This window comes from Balaenoptera physalus, assembly GCF_965194825.1.
Source record: "Balaenoptera physalus genome assembly, chromosome: 9".
NCBI classification, from domain to species: Eukaryota; Metazoa; Chordata; class Mammalia; order Artiodactyla; family Balaenopteridae; genus Balaenoptera; species Balaenoptera physalus.
The window spans coordinates 23,107,782-23,131,222 of record NC_138888.1 but is presented as its reverse complement, the minus strand read 5'-3'; the positions used below and the strand labels follow the sequence as shown (position 1 = coordinate 23,131,222).

General features: G+C 34.5%; 1 long non-coding RNA gene across 1 annotated transcript in view; it reads right to left on the bottom strand.

Annotated features, from left to right (window-relative positions):
• Window positions 1–23,441, bottom strand: part of LOC309667006 — a 1,642,277-nt gene that overhangs the window by 1,039,132 nt on the left and 579,704 nt on the right. The gene's annotated exons all lie outside the window — the stretch shown is intronic.

Sequence of the window (23,441 nt, the reverse complement as noted above, 5' to 3'; positions counted from 1 at the left end):
CTAAATTACTCTCATGGATACAACTGACATCTATACACTACTTCATGCAACAATAGCAGAATAAATATTTTTCTCAAACTTACATGAAGTATCCACCAAGACAGATCACATTCTGAGACATAATACACACTTTAACAAATTTAAAATAAGAGAAATAATTTAGGTTTCCCAATTGAGTGGCTGTGGTTCCCACTGTAAGGTCTGGCCTTCAGAAAAGAGGAATGAAGCTCTTCAAGGATGGCAGGGCTTCCTCACAAATTTATTTCTCGAGTATTGATGAAAGGTATGTCTTCTGGATCCTCCTACTATGGGTGAGTAGGTCTTAAATGACAAATCCACTCTACTGTTTCAATGTCCCTAAGCCTCTGAATCCCTTCCTCTATATTAAACTGAGAAATGGAATACTTCCTGCCATATCAGTAAACAAAGGATGTCACACTCATCAGCGATTGCAGTCACCATGGATGGTGAACTGGTGAGCCTTGAGACAACTCAGGAAGGAAAGAATACCTGCCATCTAGCAGCCATCAGACTGCAGCCACTCCCCATGGTGAGCCCTGAGGAAACTCAGGATGTGAAAACACAGGATACTGGCCCCAGATAGCTGAGGTGCATATCAAAGGAATAATTTCAGTGAGCCGAGACTCTTGCATCTTCCCATACATAGAAAAGTGCTAAATGCCTTAACTTGGGATATCTGGTTTTCTTTAATTAACAATAATCTTTTGATGTTCTGGACTACCTGTTCTTTGTTGCAAAACTTCTATATAACTTGCCTCCCCCGCTCGCCTCCTCAGAGCAGTTCTCTCAGGGTTACTTGAGATGCTGCCTCCCGGCTTAAAGTCCTAAAAATTCCTGCCGAATAAAACATAACTCTCAACTTTTAGGTTGTGAATAATTTTTAAGTCCACAAAACCAAGGGAGAACTGACATTTCCATTTCACTCATGGTGGGCCACCTTTTGGTTTATCTTTCAACAATCAAACCAACTACTCAAGCTGCAAAATTTGGGGACTTCCCTGGTGGTCCAGTGGTCAAGCTGCAAAATTAAATGCGGAATCTCCACTTAGTGGCCCATATCAATGAATTTGGCCTGATCCAACTTTATGTCCCTTCCACCATTATCCCACACCCATAGTATCCATTCGCACACATGCTTCCCAAAATTCTGCTTGTATAAATTAGAAATTCAGAAAGCTATTTTGGAGTGTAGTACACTTCCTCATGTGTCACACTTAGGGGCCTGCTAGCACTTGAGTCTAGTGATAGGTCTAGAAGCAAAGAAGGATTGGTGGCAGTGGGTCCTGGGAAAAACTAATGTCTTGCATGGCATCTGCCTCAGTGGAGGCAATTACCATTTCCTCAGGTAATGCAAGGTTAATCCCATCCAATGATATGAAAAGGCCAATAGTGTACAATGACTGCTCTCAGACCACAATGGAATTAAACTAGGAATCAATAACAGAAAGATAACTGGAAAATCCCACAATATGTGGAGATTAAACAAACTTCATGGGTCAAAGGAAGAATCTCAAAAGCAAATTTAAAATATTTTGAAATAAATTAAAACACAATTTATCAACATTTGTGGGATCAGTAAAAGCAGTGCTGAGAGGGAAATCTAAAGTGCTGAATGCATGTATTAGAAAAGAAAAAATAAGTCTAAAATCAATAAAATAATTTTCCACCTTAGGAAATTAGAAAAAGAAAAGTAAATTAAATCCAAAGTAAGCAGAAGAAAAGAAATAATAAGAATTAGAGCAGAAATCACTGCAATGAAAAACAGGAAATCAATGAAGAATATCAATGAAACCAAAAGCTGGTTCTTTGAAAAGATCAATAAAACAAACAAGTCTTTGTCCACGCTAAGAGAAATAAGTTTTACCATGCAAACACTGATTTAAAGAAAGCTATAAATCTAAAATAACATTAAATAAATAGACTTCAGAGCAAGGGATATTGTCAGTATTAAGGCAGGACGCTACATAAAGAAAAGGGGTAAATTGTCCAAGGAGACATAAGAATTCTAAACGTATACACACTTAACAACATAGCTTTTAAATAAATTAGGCAAAATTGTTCATTTTTATGTTTTATAAAAAAACAGAAAGAAAAAAATAAAAACAACTCAGACCTAGATGCATCTATGTGAGGTTTGTAGTAATTAATTTAAAGATGTCACACTTAAAATTTAGCATCAAGAAATCTCTCTTGCAAATAAGTACTAGAATGCATAATCCAACTAAACCAAAGTGATTTCAAAATAGAGAAAACAAGAATCAGGAATTCGTATTATAAAAAAACCTGGCTATAAATACTGAAATTAAAATCACCATTAATTTTTTTTAAACAATTAAGTTACAAAGTTGAAATATCAAAACAGAAACTTTTGTACAGACATCACAGAATGTTAAAAGGTTACTAAAACTAGTCTTAAATAAGAACATCAGATAATATTAAGATCAAGTAATATATAAAAATTTTGGAGATAAAATTGTTCTATATTATTCTTTAATAAAGATATTTTGTTTTTATGTCAGTATCTATTTGATTATATTATTACATGCATATTTTATTTTCCAAAAATGGAAGAGAATAAAAAATTAAATGAAAATCACTCAGATTCCCATTTCCCAGAAATAATCCCTATCAACATAATATTTTTCATATTTTAAGAAATATAATATGAAAAGCATACACATATACACATATTGTGTCATTTATATAAAATACTGGAAGGAAGCCCCACAAAACAGAAGTCTTAATATCCAAGACATGTTATTATAGGTAATTTTTAACACTTTTTTTGCCAATTTTTGCTTGAAAAAGTTCATTACTCTTGTATATAATAAGAAAAATATTAATAGACAATATTTTGAAACAGATAATTCCCATTTATATTATTCACTTATTTATTTTTGTTAAAATATATCAAAAGTAGGTTTTCATTGTATCATATATTTAAATTATACACTATTTTTCTTTTCAATTTTGGTAATACCATAGTGCAGCAGTCCCCAACCTTTTTTGGCACCAGGGACTGGTTTCACGGAAGCCAATTTTTCCACAGACCGGGACGTGGGGGTTGGGGGGGTATTGCAAGCGATGTGGAGCGATGGGGAACGGCAGATGAAGCTTCACTCACTTGCCTGCCGCTCACCTCCTGCTGTGCAGCCTGGTTCCTAACAGGCCACAGACCAGTACCGGTCACTTTCGTTTCTCTTGGGTCAGTTTCTAGCAGTGAAATAGGTTCTCTGGAAAGTTAACGCTAAAATTGGTAAGGGACAAAAAGGGTGTATTCCAAAGGGGTTTTGTCACTTCACCAGCAATTTATGGATATTCCAATTGTTTCAAATCTTTGCTAATACTTGATTTTGGTAAGTCTTTATTTTTTTAGCATTATAATGGGTGTGTAATGTTATTTCATTATGGTTTTAAATTGCATTTCCTTCATGACTAGTGCTCTTGAGCATTTTTCCATGTGCATAGTGACCACTCATATACATTTCTTTACAAAGCATCTCTTCAATTTTTTACCCATTTATAGTTTTGTTATATTTATACTGTTGTTCTTTTATGATTGAATTTTAAGAGATTTAAATACTTAGGCTACAAAAATATTTTCAGATATATTTCTTATATTCTGAATGCAGGGTATTTTCAGATTTATTTATTACAATATTTTCTCCTAATTTGTGGTCTGAATTTTCATTTTCTTTAGAGTGATTTTCAATGAGCAGATGTTTTTTGATTTGAAGTCCAGTTCATCATTTTTTTTTCTTTTTTGCTTCATGATTTCTTTGCCTATCTGAAAATCACTGTCAATCGTAACAATCATTTTCTACTAAATGCTTTTTGTGGTTGTCTGTTTTACAAATTTTACAATTTTTGCTTTTATAATCAGGTCTGTGATCCATATTGAGATAAATTATTACGTATCACATGAGGTAAGAGTCAAGATTCACTTTTTAAAACATGTAGAGAGATATCCAGTTGTGTCTGTACCAGTTGTTGAAAAGACTATCTTTTCTCTTTTGTAACTGTCTTGCCACCTTTGTCAAAAATTGATTGGCACAAATGTGTGTCAATTATTTTAACAGTATTTGAAACCAGCTAAGTTACATCATACAACTCTGGTTTTTTTTAAATAATAGATTTCAATAATAGATTTTAAGACATTTTCGTTGTTACATGTATTTTAGAATCAGCTTATCAATTTCTACAAAGAAAAAATCTGCTGAGATATTGATTTGGATTGTGTTGAATCTACAGATCAACTTGGATCAAATTTCCCTTTTAAAAATACTGAGTCATCCAACACAGGAACCTGGTAAAAATATCCATATATTTAAGCCTTCTTTAATTACCCTCAATAGTGTTTTATAGTTTCTGTTGTAAAATTATTAAACATTTTATTTAACATATCTAAAAATTCTTCATTTTTGAGGCTTTTGATGATTTTATTGTTCATTTTTTTTAATTATGTCAATTGCTGATATATACATGCAAATGATTTTTTTCAATCAACTCTGTTCTATGGTCTTATAAAAGTCAGTTGTTAGTTCTAGCAGCTTTTATTAGATTCCTTAGAACTTCTAAATATACAATTATGTCTTCAGCAAATAAAGGCAGTTTAATTCTCTTTTCAAGCTGTATGCCTAGATTTCTTTTTCTTGATTTATTTCATTAGCAAAATGTTCAGTTCAATATTGAATGGAAATAATAATAATGAAAATCTTTGCCTTTTCCTAATAATAGAAAAGAGAATCCAGTTAGTTCTTTCTCAAATATCCCATTTCTCTCTTTTTTATGTTCGCTTTCATTTAAATATTTGTACAAAAGTATAACAGCTCGTCTAAAATTCTTGCTAATTCCATCACCTTTGACATTTTTGGGTCTATTTCTATTGATTTAAAAAAAATGCCTGGTTTTGAGTCACATTTTCCTGCTTCTTGGTGTGTTTAGGATTTTTTATTGGGTGCTGAACTTAGTGAAAACTGCATTATTGAGTGCACTTTTTAAAATGTCTTTCTATAAAGAATGTTAAGTGCTGTTTTGGCAGGCAGTTATTGGCAGTTTAGTTTGCTTCTTTTCAGGTATATATATATATATATTTTTTTCTTTTTCTTTTTTTCTCCCAGTGTTATTGTTACAGAATTGACATGCAGCACTGTATTATAAGCATAATGTTTGACTTGCATATGTCATGAAATGATTATCACAATAAATTTAGTGAACATGCATCATCTCATATAGATACAAAATTAAATAAATAGAAAAAATGGTTTTTCTTATGATGAGAATTCTTACGATTTACTCTCTTAACAACTTTCATATATAATGTACAGCTATGTTAATTATATTTATCATGCTGTAAATTCCATCCTTAGTACTTATTTATCTTGTAACTGTAAGTTTGTACCTTTTGACTGCTTTCATCCAATTCCCCCTCCCCACCATCTGCCTCTGGTAACCACAAACCTGATCTCTTTTTATATGAGTTCGTTTGTTTTTAAAGTATAATTGACCTACAACACTATATTAGTTCCTGTTACACAACATAGTGATTCAATATTTCTATACATTTCAAAATGATCACCAAGATAAGTCTAAAGTTATAGTTGTCCCCATACAAAGATATTACATAGCATACACACTGTACATAGCTATATATATATACATATATATATGATTATTTTAAGTTGTTAACCTCTTATGTTCAAACGCATTCAGGTCTAATTTTTAAGGCATTTCTAGGGAGAGTCTGGAGTAGCCTCCACTACAGAGGTATTTTACTCTGCTAAGGTGTGTCCTACTTGGAGTCCCTTCTAAATTCCAGGTCAGCAGTGAGGATTCTCTACTCTGGCTGATTCGAACTCAAACAGCTCCTCAACATTGTGACATCTGAGAATATTGAACTTGCAACTCCCTGGTGGATTTCTGCTGGCTTTCTACACTATGACTTTCCATATGTAAGAACTCTTATTCAAGAAGGACTCAAGGAGATGCCTACTCTGTTTCCTGGAGCTCACTTTCTGCATAACTTTCTTCATTCTGCCCTACAAATGCTTCTGCCTCAACTCCCCCAAACTTCAATCATCACCTCTTCATTTCAGTGAGGACATAGGATTCTGTTTGGTTTCCTTCCTCATGTACCTAAGGTCCAGAAATTGCCTCCAGCAGAAAAGTGGGGGAATCATAGGCTTACCTCATCTGTTTTCCTTCTCTCGGAGATTACAGTCCTATACTGCCTATTTTTGAATGTCTAAAAAAGGTTTTTCATATATTTTTTCCTAATTTTTTTCACTGTTACGATTGATATTTTTTCCTAATTTTTTTCACTGTTGTGATTGAGGTTATGCCTAGTCTTTATTACTCTATCATAGCTGGGAGCAAAATTCAACAGTTTGCCTTTTCAATAAACTTTTTAAAAATATATTTTAGAATAATTTTAGATTCGTAAAAGAGTTTCAAGAATATTACAGAGAACTTGCACATATCCCACATTTAGATTCCCCTACTGTTATCACTATTATAGTACATTTGTCACAACTAATGAACAGATCTTACTACATAATTAAAGGCCATACTTTATTAATATTTCATTAGTTTTTCCTAATGTCCTTTTTCTACCCCAGGACCCCATCTATGATACCACATTACATTTATTCGTCATGTCTCGTTACGTTCCTAGATTGTAACAGTTTCTCAGCCTTTCCCTGTTTCTGATGACCTCAACAATTTGCTTTTCATTTGTTTCCTGCTTTCCTTAAATTTTGTTAAAAACTTTTGTATATTAATCAAATAAAGAGTGTAATATGTCATTTCACCTACCAAATTAATGAAGTAGTTAAAAATTATAAAATTTAATTTTGATAATTCCCATATAATTGCTCTCCTCTTTAGAGTAGCTTATATCTGTATTTATATGCTCCAAACATACCTGAATATCTTTATTGCATTCTTTTCATTTTTATATCTTATTTCATTAGTATTTTCTGAGGAAAAACTACAGGTTTTTACTCAGATCTCAAAAAGAGGTGGCAGTCATCATGGATGGAGAAAACAGGCAAAGTGGTGGAATGTGTGCACTCAGTTAATCACAAGAATGAAGATAATCAAGCTTCAAAGGAATCTGATCAGGTAGATTTAAAGGTCCTATTGCTGTCACATTGCACAACATCCAGTCCAAATAGCCCAGCAGTAAACTTCATGCCTGAGAGCAATGGCACTTTAATAACAAAAATCCCAACTGTGATGGTTAATTTTATGTGTCTACTTGGCTAGGCTATGATGCCCAGTTGTTTGGGTCAAACACTAGTCTAGATGTTGCCGTGAAGGTATTTTTTAAGATGTGATTAACATTTAGAATCGGTGGGTGAGACTCATCCAATCAGGTGAAGGCCGTACAAGCAAAGAGTGATGTCTTCCAAGAAAGAAATTTCTTTTTCCAGACTGCCTTCAGACTCAAAACTGCAGCGTTAACTCTTGCTGGAATTCTCAACCAGCTGGCCTGCCCTGAAGATTTTGGATTTTCAAAGCCACAGAATCATGTGGGCCAATTCCTTAAAATAAATCTCTCTTGTCGCTCTCTCTCTCTCTCTTACTCTCTCTCTCTCTCTCTCTCTCTCTCTATATATATATATATATATATATAAACAAACCGTTCTCTATATGACCCTTGAACAACACTGGTTTGAACTGCACAGACCCAGTTACAGGTAGATATTTTTCAATTGTAAATACTACAGTACTACACAATCTCTGGTTAGTTGAATCCACAGATATAGAGAAACCACGGATATGGAGGACAAACTATAAATTGTATACAAATTTTTGACTGCATGGAAGGTCAGTGCCTCCAACCCTCACATTATTTAAGGATCAATTATATATAAAAAATCTCCAATTGTTTCTGTTCTCTGAAGAACCCTGACTAATACACTAATGAATTAGTGGTGGGGCTACAAATGGGAATGGTGAATGGGGAAGAGTTGGGTCAAGATAGAGAAGAAAAGTCCCAAAGAGGAAGCATATCACTTATGCAGAAAAGTGTGAGCCTGTGCTCTCCAGGGACTGTCTAGCTTCTGCTGCCCTGTGGCTCCTCTCAGTTATTCCATTCAAGTTAAGAGTAAACAATAACATATAATCACACATCCTTGTTTCTTTAGTTCTACTCATCATGAAATCCTGCTGGAATTCTAACAGCAGCCCTGGACCTGGCCTGTGCCCAGGTTCCTGCTGCTTTGGGCCAACCCTAAAGGAGGAGTAAGTAATTACATAGTGTCAACAAAAAACAACACAGAAAGAGAGAGATAAATATTGGAAAAATGCAATCTAAGGTTAAAAAAATAAATCAGTAAATAGGGCAAAGATAATCACTGTCATTGATAAAGTGTACAATCTGCATTAAAGTTAAACTGTCTTGACTTTTCTCTTAATATTCTTTGAACTTGCACATTGTGGCAGTAGCATTTTAAGGTCTTCACGTGTATTAATTAATTTACTTCCAAGTTAACCCTAAAAGCTAGATGGTATTATAAAATTCATTTTCAAGTTGAAAAAAGGAAGGCAGAAGGAGATTAAATAATTTCTTCAACGTTCCAGAGTTGGTAAGTACCAAAGCTGGGTTTGAATCCAGAGAGTCTATATCCAGAAGCCATATTTTAAAATATGATATAGTACTGCTTCTTCACTTTTCCTTTACCATACCTTTGAATGTACGCAGAAAAAAAAAAACAAAAAAAAAAACTATAAAGACAATTTGAGAAAAATGTTACACTTACTTGATACTGTTATAAACTTCTCTCCTTTTTAGAAGAAATAAGAACCGCAAACAACCAAATATACTAGCTGAAGTACACAATCAACAAAACTACATTTTCTAGCTATTCTAATCAACTAAAATTAGAGTACAAATAAATAAATTTAGGAATGAAAACAAGCACATAAAGTACAGAAAAAAATTATCGAATACATTATATAGTCTTATACCAATACATCAAAATCTAGATAAAATAGCTGATTTTTTAAGATAGTATATAACAGCATAATTACATAAAATTTAGTTAATATAAACTGAACAATAATTGTGGAAGAAACTGTTGAAATTTTCAAAAAAAATACTTCCAAGAGCTCTCAGGCTCACACTGTCACAGGTTGTTTCAACTTTGAAGGTATAATTCTTTTGTGAATTAAACTTTTACAGAGCATAGGAAAAGAACAATTTTCATTTTGTAAAAACTAGGATAATAAGATAACCTTGATTAAAGAACCCACAAACTAGAGTATATTGAGAGAAAATAAACCCTAAACATGAAATAGTAAAATTAATACTGAGGTACATTTATAGACTAATACACCATGATTAGTACATAACTACCCCACACATATTAGGCTGTCTCAATGAAATAAACCTATTAATAATCTTTTCAAACTAACAGGACAAAAACAAGTAATACATAGAGTGGAAAAACTTGCAAAATTATATGACAGGTGTAAAAAGTAATCAAATCTGAAATTCACACCTGATTTTTAAAAATAAGACCTCTTATTAAGAAAAACACAGAAAAAAATGTTTTAAATGGAAAAATATATCAACTTCAAACAAACATCTCATGTTTTGAAGTAAAAAGCCGAAGTGTTATGATATCTCTACTATTTTGTATCAATGTCCTAAACTTTTTAGCCCAGTTCCCTGTGATAAGAGAAACTAAATAAGAACTATAAGTACTTGTAAGTAGGAAACAAGCTTATAACTACTTATAGATATGATAATAGCTCCTATAAGAGGGCCGCCCGTCCCTTCTTCTTTGCACAAGACATCAATGTCCTTTGAAGAACCGGTTTTCCTCCCAGACATAAGGAATGGATTTCGATTCGCCTAAGCCTGTGCCAGTGATGCCATCCCCCTTGCTGGTGATGGATTTAGGCTTGGGCACGTGATACGGCTTGGGCAGTATTCAGAGCGCCTGCACATTCTCAGAGTGCCGCTAGTCCCTGGACTTCACAGATGAGCAGTTCATTTTAGCTTAAATGCAGACGGCTTCAGCTTTCTTCGGTAGATTCACAGGACCAGAATCCTTGACATGTTTTGAACTGAACGTTACCAGTCATAGGAATCTCACTGAATCACCTATATAAATATCTCAAAAAGCAAATATTTGAAGGATACATTATCTTCCTCCACATAAAAGAGTTATCCTTCTTTACATCTGATTCTCTCTCTATTTTCTCTCTCTTTCCAATCCAAAGAGTTTCTGTTCTCAGTGCCACTCTGTAATCTTCTGGGACACACAGCAAGTTAGTTGTGATCTTTCTCTCTCCTTTCCTGCCTTCCTTAGAGGCGAAAGGAATTGTGATATAACTTCCTACGCACTCCTTACTTCCCCCACATACAACCTTAAAACCATCAGAAAATAGCGACATTAATTAACACTCATTTTTAAAACTCTGATTGGCCTTCTCCATTACATATTTTATAAACCATTTAATTACATTATAAGCACTTCTTTCTACATTACTATTACTTACATAAAATGGATAATACAGAAAAGCTATAGTTCCTCGCCCATCCTCTAGAGGCAACTACACTCAGCTAATTTTTTTTTTGTGGGGGAGGGGAATCTTGTATTTGTATCCATATTTCTGAAGAATATACTTATAAAGTTTTTTCTTGATTTTTAAAATTTAAACATTTACTATTTATATCCAACAGTGGAAAGTTAGATTTTAACATTCTCTGAACTGGATCCTCTCCTGTACATTCCCCACCTCCAACCCAAAACATATACATGCTCCACTTGTTTCATTATGATCCATTATATCCCTATTTTGTCATTGTTTCTGTATCCTCTGTGCCCTTCTTGTTCTCTGTTGGTTTAGTCTTCATATTCCATTTTAGATTATTTCTTCAGTTTTTAATGATTCTTCCCTCTCTGTACACAGACACTAAATTGCTGACAGGAACTTGGGTGAACCTTGTTTCTTGGTGGACCTCCATAAAGAATGCTTCCATGGGGAGTTGGCTACTTAATGAGAAAATTTGTAAAACTTTTCTTTTTAGCCAGTTTCTCCACAGAATCCTTCATATTCTCCAACTTATTGCCTAAGACACAAAGCCTGGACTCAGCTGAGCAATGAAGCTGATGTTCTCACCGTTCAGCATCCAGAATTTCACTTAAACCCCATATTTTCAATGAGGAGTCCTACAACATGATGGGGGGTGAAGGTGGGGGTGTGTACAGTGCAAGTTTTCCTTTATATAGAGGATAATCAGAGATGGCCTCTCCATTGTCAATCATTTCACTATTTTTTAACAGAAAAAAATACTTAACATAAGATACAGAAGTTATAAAAGGACTTATTGTAATGATAAAATAATTACAGCTAATGAGAAATATATTTAATAATTATGTCACTTTATCAATTATCCTTTAGGAAGAATAGTTAAGTAGCCTCCTTGTTAAGTACCAAAGTATATAATTAAGATTCTTAGAACAAACTTCTCTTAAAACAGCTCCCTAAATGATTTATCCACCTTAAATAAGTTTAAAAACTGAGGAAATGCCCACAATCACTGTTAATTTCACAAACTACTAAATTCAGGCAAATACACAGCCTTGCTAAGATTAGAGATTCTGTTACACTGACTAAATGTTAACCTGAAACCTTCATTTCTTGAAGAGCTTAAAGCTTAAATCCTATGTGTATTTACGAAATAATGATTCCTTACAGTGAAATGCATTGTATGTTTTGAAGATTTTTAAAGTTATTTGAGCAGTAGTAACTAAATAAAAATTTAAATTTTTTCAATTCTTGCTTTTTTTTTGATAGGAATAACAAGTTCGTTATTTGCCAGTAAATGGAATCATCTGCAAATTAACAGCACTTGTTATGTGATGAATATTCAATTACCAGAATAGAAAAGAGAAAAGATGCATCATACCTTAGTAAATTAATTCCTTTTTGTAGAGTGAATTTGCATCCACCTGGCAGAAAACATAAACAGTCTCTTAGTGAAAGCCTTGGGAGGTTTGCCAAAATGGAGAAATTAAGGGGTTGTTTAACCCTTTCACTCTTTGTCAGAATAGGATTGTCCCTCACAGATGTCATCTTTATAATTCTATTGAAATTAATCACATCTGTCTAAAACTAATATATTTTGCAAAGCTAAGAACATAAATTAAGTATATTCCCTGTCATATTCAAAGATTCCTATATCTCACGCAAAGGAAACTGTAAAGAAATTGTAAAAGCTATGTAATTGAACACATGCAAGACTAGGTGATATTTAACATGCAATCATAATGATTTTTTAAAATATTATAAAGCCTATTACTAACCAAGGCATTTAAAATCAGTTGTAAGTTTTCTTTTTTCTTCCAACTACAACTTCTGCTTTCCCTTCTCTTGGTATTTAGTTTTTCCCCACACTGAATGATCTCTCACTGAAGTTTTGGAGTCTGAAAACCGAGATGTCTGTCTCCTGATGATTTACCAAGATATGTGTGGAAAGTATTGATATATTGTTTCAGGGAGTTCCAAACCTTACAGTTGTTAGTAGGAGAAAAGATTAGTGGCACAAATAGAATGAAGACCATATCTAGGTTTTGTAGACATTACCACCTTTCACAGCATTCTTTAGAAAGTGAAGCAATTATGCCTCTACATCAGCCATTGCTAAAGCCCAACATCAAAGGAGGGGTGTGCTTGGCTGTGTGGAAAACAGAATGGGTAACTTCTAAGCCAGTTAAATGCATTAATGTGAAAAGTGTTGAATGTGATGCACTGCTAAAAGCACAAGTTGGGAGTCAGGAAATACGATTTTTGCCTCAGCTCAACAGCTAAGTCTTTTATCTACAGTATTTAGGGGCCTACTATTCACTTGCAAAATGTGGTCATTCCATTTAGTGATTCTAAGGATATTTGCAGATCCTATGTTCTAGAATTATGTGTTTCGTGAATAAGGAATACAAGTCTCAATTTACAACCATCACAGATCATAAAATAAACTGGTACCATTTAGATTTATCCTGATTTTCCTGGGTTGTCTGATCTGTGATCATAAAATAATACTGCAGCTACTGAACTGCAGAGACAACAGCTTATAAAACCTTTCCTTTTACAATGAGCTCTCTCCATTGTAGTGAAATTTGAAAACAGGAATCTAACTATATCCAATCCTCACACTGAATTTCATCAGGAAATTTGATCTCATGATACAAGTGAAAATCAGGAGTATTTAATTAGTGCCTATTTTCATTAACTAATGATCCAATTTAGGATTAAGGTAGAGTGCCACTATTAGATAAATTTAATACAACAACATTATTTAGAAATGATTGCTGATTCTTGTTCCACTAAAATGTAATTGATTATGGGTGGCTTTCCAATATGTTTAAATTTATGAATGTGTTTTTATTGCCCATCACTTATTTCCCTAATTACTGGTGTTTTAATGATGGACTTATTGGAGAGGAATCATGGGAGTGCATGTGAGGAAAGATATAGATAGAATGGATTTTAAATTTATGAATGGTGTGTGTGTGTGTGTGTGTGAGTGTGTGTGTATGTGTGAGTGTGAGGGTGTGTGTGTGTGTGTGTGTGTGTGTGTGTGTGTGTGTGCAAGCATCAAAGAAAGGCCATATGAGGACTTAATGAGAAAACAAGAAGAGGGTGTTCACCAGACACTGAATCTGCCACCACATTGATCTTGGACTTCCTAGCCTCCATAAGTGTGAGAAATTAAAGTCTCTTTTTAAGCTGCCAAGTCTATAGCATTTGATTATAGCAGCCCAAGCTAAGACAGGGGCCCTGCAGATGAAGCTTCTTTACATTCAAGTTTCTCTACCTCTAACAGTAGATATCAGATGATCAGGGCCATGGAGCTGAGAGCAAAACTTGGAAGCAATGATGGGAAATATGGCATTTGGAGTGTTGTATTATGGGAAACAGGGTAGCCTGTTTGTCTCTTGAAAAAGTAATGAATAAAATGGTGGCATGTAAATATTCAAGCTCTGTCTACTGAACCATTTTTCCAAGGGCCAATGTCCCTTGCACCTTTCTATTACTGCATGTTCTACATTGTTTTATATTACCCAATTCTGCATATGTCTTCCCAACTAGACTGCATAATCCTTGGAATCATGGGTACGTTTTTATTCATCTTTTTTATGTCCAGGACAATTTACAGCACATAATAAATACTCCATACATATTTGATTAACGCATAATTGAATTAAGGAAACATAAAGGCCCTGGATCACTTGCCTGTATCTCTCATGGGAATCTATAGGTTAAAATATCACTTTGATTCATCACTTTTTATAAGTAATCATGCCTTTTGGAATAATTACTGGCTTTGGAAATTAAAGTTCTATAGTTCAGATTGACCATAGAAAAACTTATCTAGAAAACCCAGGTTCTCTTTTTATTCAATAGAATGTACCATATCTTCAATTGCATACATGGCACATGTGGCATTTACAAGGAAATTATATCAGTCAGAGAAATAATGAACTTGTATGCCAATCACTTTATCATATTTTATAAAACAATATATTGTTTAAGTTTGTCTTACTATTGAAAGCCCAGAATCTTCCTCTAGATAGAAGTAGAATGAGCATGTAAATGTTAGTACATAAACTCAAAATTGATTAAAGACTTAAATGTAAGACCGGACACTATAAAACTCTCAGACGAAAACATAGGAAAAACACTCTTTGACATAAATCACAGCAAAGATCTTTTATGACCCACCTCCTAGAGTAATGAAAATAAAAACAAAAATAAACAAATGGGACCTAATTAAACTTAAAAGCTTTTGCACAGCAAAGGAAACCATAAACAAGACGAAAAGACAACTCACAGAATGCGAGAAAATATTTGCAAATGAAGCAATGGACAAAGGATTAATCTCCAAAATATACAAACAGCTCATGGAGCTCAATATCAAAAAAACAAACAACCCAATCAAAAAATGGGCGGAAGACCTAAATAGACATTTCACAAAAGAAGACACACAGATGGCCAAGAGGCACATGGAAAGATGCTCAACATCACTAATTATTAGAGAAATGCAAATCAAACCTACAATGAGGTATCACCTCACACCGGTCAGAATGGCCATCAGCAAAAATACTAACAATAAATGCTGAAGAGGGTGTGGAGAAAAGGGAACCCTCTTGCACTGTTGGTGGGAATGTAAATTGATACAGCCACTGTGGAGAACAGTATGGAAGTTCCTTAAAAAACTAAAAATAAAACAAAAAACAAAACAAAACAAAACAAACTAAAAATAGAGCTACCATATGACCCAGCAATCCCACTACTGGGCATATACCCTGAGAAAACCATAATTCAAAAAGACACATGTACCCCAATGTTCATTGCAGCACTATTTACAATAGCCAGGACATGGAAACAACCTAAATGTCTATCGACGGATGAATGGATAAAGAAGATGTGGTACATATATATAATGGAATATTGCTCAGCCATAAAAAGAAATGAAATTAGGTCATTTGTAGACATGTGGATGGACCTAGAGTCATACAGAATGAAGTAAGTCAGAAAGAGAAAAACAAATATCATATATTAACACATATATGTGGAATCTCGAAAAACGGTACAGATGAACCTATTTGCAGGGCAGGAATAGAAACACAGATGTAGAGAACGGATGTGTGGACACAGGTGGGGAAAGGTAGGGTGGGATGAACTGGGAGATTAGGTTTGACATAAATACACTACCGTGTGTAAAATAGATAGCTAGTGGGAACCTGCTGTAGAGCACAGGGAGCTCAGCTCGGTGCTCTGTGATGACCTAGATGAGTGGAAGGGAGGTCCAAGGGGGGGGGGGCGATATATGTATACATATAGCTGATTCACTTCACTGTACAGCGAAAACTGATACAACATTGTTAAACAATTATACTCCAATAAAAAGAAAAAAAGAACTGTGAGATTCTCAGAGAAAGATACTAAGTCAAAATTCTATTCTCAGTTAAACATGCAAAACATTTGAAATCCATTTTTCAACTTGAGGAAAATAGATAATCTTTAACCCTATAATGACTTTTATCTAATTACTTCCTAATGCTACAGTATCCCAAATAATTAATATTCATCATTTAATTCTCAAAAACCTTTTTCACTTTTTTAATCCTCACATCACACAGCAGAGAATGAAGTGGGATCATCCCCCTCCCAGCTTCATTAGCATTGTAATTTCTTGCCAAGAGAAAGAATCAACCTGGTGCACTTGAATTCAACTTCAAGTTAAAGTGTACAGTAATCCAGTTAAAGCGACTCTACAAATTTTACATAAATTAATGAAGTTTCCAAATGTTTTGTCAAACATATATCAAATGATATAAGAGATCTAGACACATCCCTTTTCTCACAGCATCACTGAGTGTCTTGTCACTAGCCTGGAAGACGGTTTTATAAAATTAAATATAAATACACTACTTCAAATGGTGAATAATTTATAGGCTGTGTTTTATAAAATTACTCTCTGATTACCAGATTGTTAATATTCACTTGATTTTCAATTACCAAGGAATATGACCCTTTTTGTAGCATTAAAAAAGAAACACAAAAGGTCAGTGAAGCGTTTATTTGTTTAAATAATATTGAGGAATAAAAAGCATTTATTAAACTGGGAAAAATAATTTTCTAAGAGCCCTATATAAATAAAAGGAATATCGAGAACTGAATACTGTACACATATCATAGCAATTACATGCCATGATAGGTATGATACATTATTTGACAAAAATATTAAATGAACAAAGATGCTCTTACATTAAGGACCTGGCAGGCAGTTATGAATTTAGGTTTAAATTTTTGTAGGAAATGTGAAAGTAGAACAGCACATTTCCGTTCCTAATTGAGGCCTTCATAACACCCTGCATCAGAAATGATCTAGATAAAATCAGAAGTACTTGCTTATAAGCAATCACCTGCAATGAGATGACATTGGTTCATGAAAGGCATGTTAAAAATGCAAACCTATTACTGAAAGGAAAGAATAGATGTAGCTCTCTGACTTGTACAGATTTACATTTTTTATCATGGAAACTATTAGGTTTCCATTTGAAGAAATACTCTCCCTCTAACTGCATTAATACCTGGATACCCCTCAAGATATTATTTTATTACTTGCCTAAAGGATATAAAAGCACAGTGAAATGAAACTAAGTTTCATTTCAGGATAAGGAATATTTGAAAAAATTGAAGCCATAGAAAAGAAACATTACATCACAGTTTCTAAAAATCAATACTATCTACTTCAAGGTACCTGGATATCAAATGAAGATCTGTAAAATCCACTTGTATTAAGAAATGGCAAATTATCATGTGGTCCTGAAGGGGAAAAAAGCTGGAAAATTATATATCTTTGCTATTTATATGCAACAACAGAGTGAAATCCTTGTGATAGAGACTATGGCCTGCAAAAACCTGTATTTGCTTCTTAATCCTTTATAGAGGCAAGAGATCTAAACACACATTTCACTATTTTCCTTTGTCCCAGATATTCAAAACACACGTTTACCATTTTTGGTTCCCCTTCTTTCCCTCCTCCCCGCCCCTATCCATGGGCACTCTAAGTGGTCTTTTTCTCTGTTTCCTTGTCACTGTCTGTTATCTGTCTCTCTTTTTATCAATTATTCCTGTCATTTTCACCCTCTTGAATATTGCCCACATTTATTTTTTCTTGTATTCTAACCACCACTTCCAGAACTTCATTTTTTACAGAGTTAACCTTACATCACTGTTCTTTAGCCAAACTTCCAGGTGATTCCAGACTATTCCTGTACCCGTTTCTCTGTATATACTCCTTGCTTTAATCATTCATTCTGTCTCCTTAACCCATCAAAGACTGAATCCCTTGTAGTGGACTGCATACCATCTATAGTCTGCCACACTTAATCATCCCAGGCTTATTTCACAATATTCCAAACTAGCTCCCTCAGTCAGTCTGGTCTCCTATTCCTTCTGTATACACACATACTACATCCTATTCTAACCTTTGGGTGTGGGCTCACATGGTCTCCCTCTCCTTATTTGACTTCACTTTTTTTTCTCATTAGTTACAAACCAACCTCTGATCACTGCCTCCTTGGAATATTTTCAGGATTCTTTTCCATGAGGTCTATAATCTCTGAGCAGACTGGAGGTTTTCAGGTTTGAACGGGACTATATCTGTTTCTTACTGCTGCCATGAAAAGTTCCACAAACTAGCTGGCTTAAAACAAGAGAAATTTATTCCTTTGCTGTTCTGGAAACAAGTCCAAAATCAAGGCGTCAGCAGGACCTTACTCCCTCCAACGGTTCTAGGGAAGAATCTTCCTTGACTCTTCCTACCTTCTGGTAATTACTGGCAATCTTTGGCATTCCTTAGCTTGTAGATGCCTCACTCCAACTTCTGCCTCCGTTTCCCCATGACTGCCTGTGTATCTGTGTGTCTCTAAGTCTCTTTCTCCTCATTAGAACACCAGTCATAGGATTTAAGTCCCACACTGATCAAGTATGACTTCATCTTAAGTTGATTATATCTGCAAAGACCCTGTTTACAAATAAGGTCATATTCATATATTAGGGGAGTTAGGACTTCCACATATCTTTTGGGAGAACACAGATCAACCCACAACAGGGACACTCAAAAGCGTCTCCACTAACCCATTCATTATTACGACATAGAGAAATCCCAAGTAACGCTGCTTACATACTTCTGCTGACATTAGAAACCCACACTTTATGAAATTACCCGTTTTATCAGTGGGCAGCTCAGAATTACAGTAAACAAACAAACAAACAAACAAAAAAACTAACTTCATTATAGCCTAAGTACATTAGCCCTCTTTCCCTACTTCTATTACTGAGACCATACAGAATAAACAGTATTGCCTTGTCAATATTATAGGCCATTAAATGATTAAAGACAGTTTATTTTCGCCTAAGACTTCCTCCAGGATACACATTCCTAGTTTACTTGATTGCCTTTTTTAATATGTCATGAAGAGAGAGAAAACCATGACATGTTTTTCTCAAAAAAACTGATTTAGCCTCAATTGTCTGATTTCAAAAGAATGTATTTTACTGCCTTCTTTCATATAGAGTTCATCCTATCATAATGGCTTTGACGTAAGACAGATGTGGCTATGAATCCCAAACCTGCCACTAAGCAACTGCATTACCATTAAAATTAAATAATTTCTCTAAGCCTCAATGTCCTTCTTGATAAATTGGAATGTAACCTGTGTCATAAAGAGTTAATTAAAGTAATAATTAGATAATAGATAATTAGCATAGTGCTTGGTAGACTTAATAACTGGTAGCTTGTAATAACATAATTTTTATTGGTCTGTCTATATACAAATCTAATTGAACACATCAGAGCCTATATTATATTGAGCATGGCCTACAGCCCTTATTGTTAATTCATGCCCTGACAGCAACATCACAGCTAATATGGATTTGTACATTGTTTTGCAGACCTAGCTATTCTTATCTTGCTGACTATCAGAGTGTAGGAACGGAATTGTTCTAATCACACCCAGATTTCCAAGAAGTAAGCTTAGAAACGTGTTTTTTCACATTGGTAAATGGGTAAATGGTAATGCAACTCTTCCTCTCACCACTGATTACCACTCTCACCTCTCAAAGAGGAATTCTCTAAAGAACCTGGGAAATTCTCTAGTTTTTCTATTAAAATAACTTCTCTTACTTGACCCTTAGTCTGTTTGCAGGGCCTTAGTTTTCCATTCTGCAGTATCTGCCATCATCCTTGACAAATGATGCAGACTTACAGTAGCTAAATGATATCCATTTTCCCATTTTTACTTAAAAACTAAAAATTTCATTTACAAAAGTGACATAACCAACTGAAATACTACATTTTTCAGCTACAACAATCCATTTGTTTAAATTCTGGTAATTGAGATGTAAGTAGAAGTGTTTTTAGGATTTCCAAGAAAGTTGTTTAATGAGACCTGACTATCTGGGAAACAGTCTGAGAATACAGCGATAATTTTTAGAGCTCTAGCAGATCTCTTAGAATATGAAGTGGCCTTGATAATGGATGTCCAGAAGGTTTCATACAATAGTAGGATGAAGCTGGATCCCTAATATTCGTGAAGACTCTGGTCTAAATGTGGTCTTCCTTCCCTTAGGAGAAAACTGTACTGCTAGCTTTCTGAAACCACTGCTATTTCGTGTTTTCAGCTATATGTAAATCAACCTAATTCACTTCCTGCCCTAAATCAAATTGGGAATGGACTTCAAATACACATCTGGATCACTGCAAAAGAGGAATTATTGGCCTCTGTGTCATTTGTTCAATTGTCTTGTGTTATGAGTGGAGTTATAATCCCCCAAAATTCATATTTTGAAGTCCTGGCCTTCAGAATCTCAGTAACCTTATTTGAGGATATAGTCTTTAATTAGGTAATCAATTTAAAATGAGGTATTAGCGTAGACTCTAATCCAATATGACTGGTGTCAAAAAAATGGAAAATTTGGAGCTCTCTCTCATATTCATACAGAGAATATGAAAAAACATGAGGAATGATGAAACAAATTAAAGATGATACAAACAGATGGAGAGATATACCATGTTCTTGGATTGGAAGAATCAACATTGTGAAAATGACTATGCCAACCAAAGCAAACTACAGATTCAATGCAATCCCTATCAAACTACCAATGGCATTTTTCACAGAACTAGAAAAAAAATTTCACAATTTGTATGGAAACACAAAAGACCCTGAATAGCCAAAGCAATCTTGAGAAAGAAAAACAGAGCTGGAGGAAGCAGGCTCCCTGGCTTCAGACTATACTACAAAATTACAGTAATCAATACAGTATGGTACTGGCACAAAAACAGAAATATAGATTAATGTGACCAGAATAGAAAGCCCAGAGATAAACCCATGCACATATGGTCACCTTATCTTTGATAAAGGAGGCAAGAATATACAATGGAGAAAAGACAGCCTCTTCAATAAGTGGTGCTGGGAAAACTGGACAGGTACATGTAAATGTATGAAATTAGAACACTCCCTAACACTATACACAAAAATAAACTCAAAATGGATTAAAGACCTAAATATAAGGCCAGACACTATCAACCTCTTAGAGGAAAACATAGGCAGAACACTCTATGACATAAATCACAGCAAGATTCTTTTTGACCCACCTCTAGAGAAATGGAAATAAAAACAAAAATACACAAATGGGACCTAATGAAACTTAAAAGCTTTTGCACAGCAAAGGAAACCATAAACAAGACGTAAAGAGAACCCTCAGAATAGGAGAAAATATTTGCAAATGAAGCAACTGACAAAGGATTAATCACCAAAATATACAAGCAGCTCATGCAGCTCAATATCAAAAAAACAAACAACCCAATCCAAAAATGGGCAGAAGACCTTAATAGACATTTCTCCAAAAAAGATATACAGATTGCCAACAGACACGAGAGGATGCTCAACATCACTAATCATTAGAGAAATGCAAATCAAAACTACAATGTGTTATCACCTCACACCGGTCAGAAAGGCCATCATCAAAAAATCTACAAACAGTAAATGCTGGAGAGTGTGTGGAGAAAAGAGAACCCTCCTACACTGTTGCTGGGAATGTAAATTGGAGCACAGTATGGAGGTTCCTTAAAAAACTAGAAATAGAACTACCATATGATCCAGCAATCCCACTACTGGGCATATACCCTGAGAAAACCATAACTCAAAAAGAGTCATGTACCACAATGTTCTTTGCAGCACTACTTACAATAGCCAGGACATGGAGGCAACCTAAGTGTCCATAGACAGATGAATGGATAAAGAAGATGTGGCACATATATACAATGGAATATTACTCAGCCATAAAAAGAAACGAAACTGAGTTATTTGTAGTGAGGTGGATGGACCTAGAGTCTGTCATACAGAGTGAAGTAAGTCAGAAAGAGAAAAACAAATACCGTATGTTAACACATATATATAGAAACCAAAAAAAAAAAAGAAAAAAAGATGGTTCTGAAGAACCTAGGGGCAAGACAGGAATAAAGATGCAGACGTAGAGAACGGACTTAAGGACACGGGGAGTGGGAAGGGTAAGCTGGGACAAAGTGAGAGAGTGCCATGGACATATATACACTACCAAATGTAAAACAGATAGCTAGTGGGAAGCAGCTGCATAGCACAGGGAGATCAGCTCGGTGCTTTGTAACCACCTAGAGGGGTGGGATAGGGAAAGTGGGCAGGAGATGCAAGAGGGAGGGGATATGGTGGTATAAGTATACGTATAGCTGATGATTCACTTTGTTATACAGCAGAAACCAACACAACAATGTAAAGCAATTATACTCTAATAAAGATGTTTAAAAAAAAAAAAAACACAAGGAAGAGACCAGTCATCTATAAGCCAATGAAAAAGGCCTGGAACAGATCCTTCCCTCACAACCCTGAGAAGGAACTAACCCTGTTGACACCCTGCTTTCAGACTTCTAGCCTCCAGAACTGTGAAGCAATAAATCCCTATTGCTTATTTCACCCAATTTGTGATATTTTGTTAAGGCAGCCCTAGCATATTAACATCTTGCAATTCCAGAAAGCCTTGTGGTTTACACTTGATCTCATAATTGTCAGCCTCTTCTCTTAGGCATTTCAGTTTATTTATTTCTTTTAATACCATTTATCTTACCACATTATGACCATGGCCCAAAACTTTCTTTTCCTAGGTTTAACCCTCTCCTCTGGGCCAAGAATAGTGCTCAGTATGTAGGCCCACTAGATTATTAGACCCAGTATACTATTACCTTGATGAGTAACTGTTTTATATAAATAAATACTGTGAACACAGTAGCTGTCAACAGATGTTTTTTGATAGGTTGACATTTTAAAAGCATATTTCAGAAATCAATCAAATGGTTTAAAAGTCATGTTATTATTACAAATATCATGCTTTATTATTTTTAAAGAGCAATAACATTGTTTAATATATGAGGATATCTTTAAAGTGTTGTATACGCTCATATTATAAAGTTTATGTTATTAAATACTAGTATAATTTACAGCATATTACTATACCTAATCATAGATTAGTGATTCTCCTTAAGTTACTGGTCTCAAGATGTTGACCAGCACATACTGAATGCTATAAAAACATCTCCAGAAAAAATAAACAAGAACAATAATTTCCATAAATTTGCGCACACTTTCAACGAGTTTATAGATAACTTGAAGACCATCAATGAATACACTTGCTCATATAACAACATATATTATTTGCCATTTGAATATAGAATATTTGCTTTACAAATTTTTTATCCCATTCACTTTATTCAGGACTTATATTCAACCAGTGAACGCAGATATAGCTGGCATCATTCTGATTTACTGGTACTGATTATGCCTTACTGGTAGTTAAATATT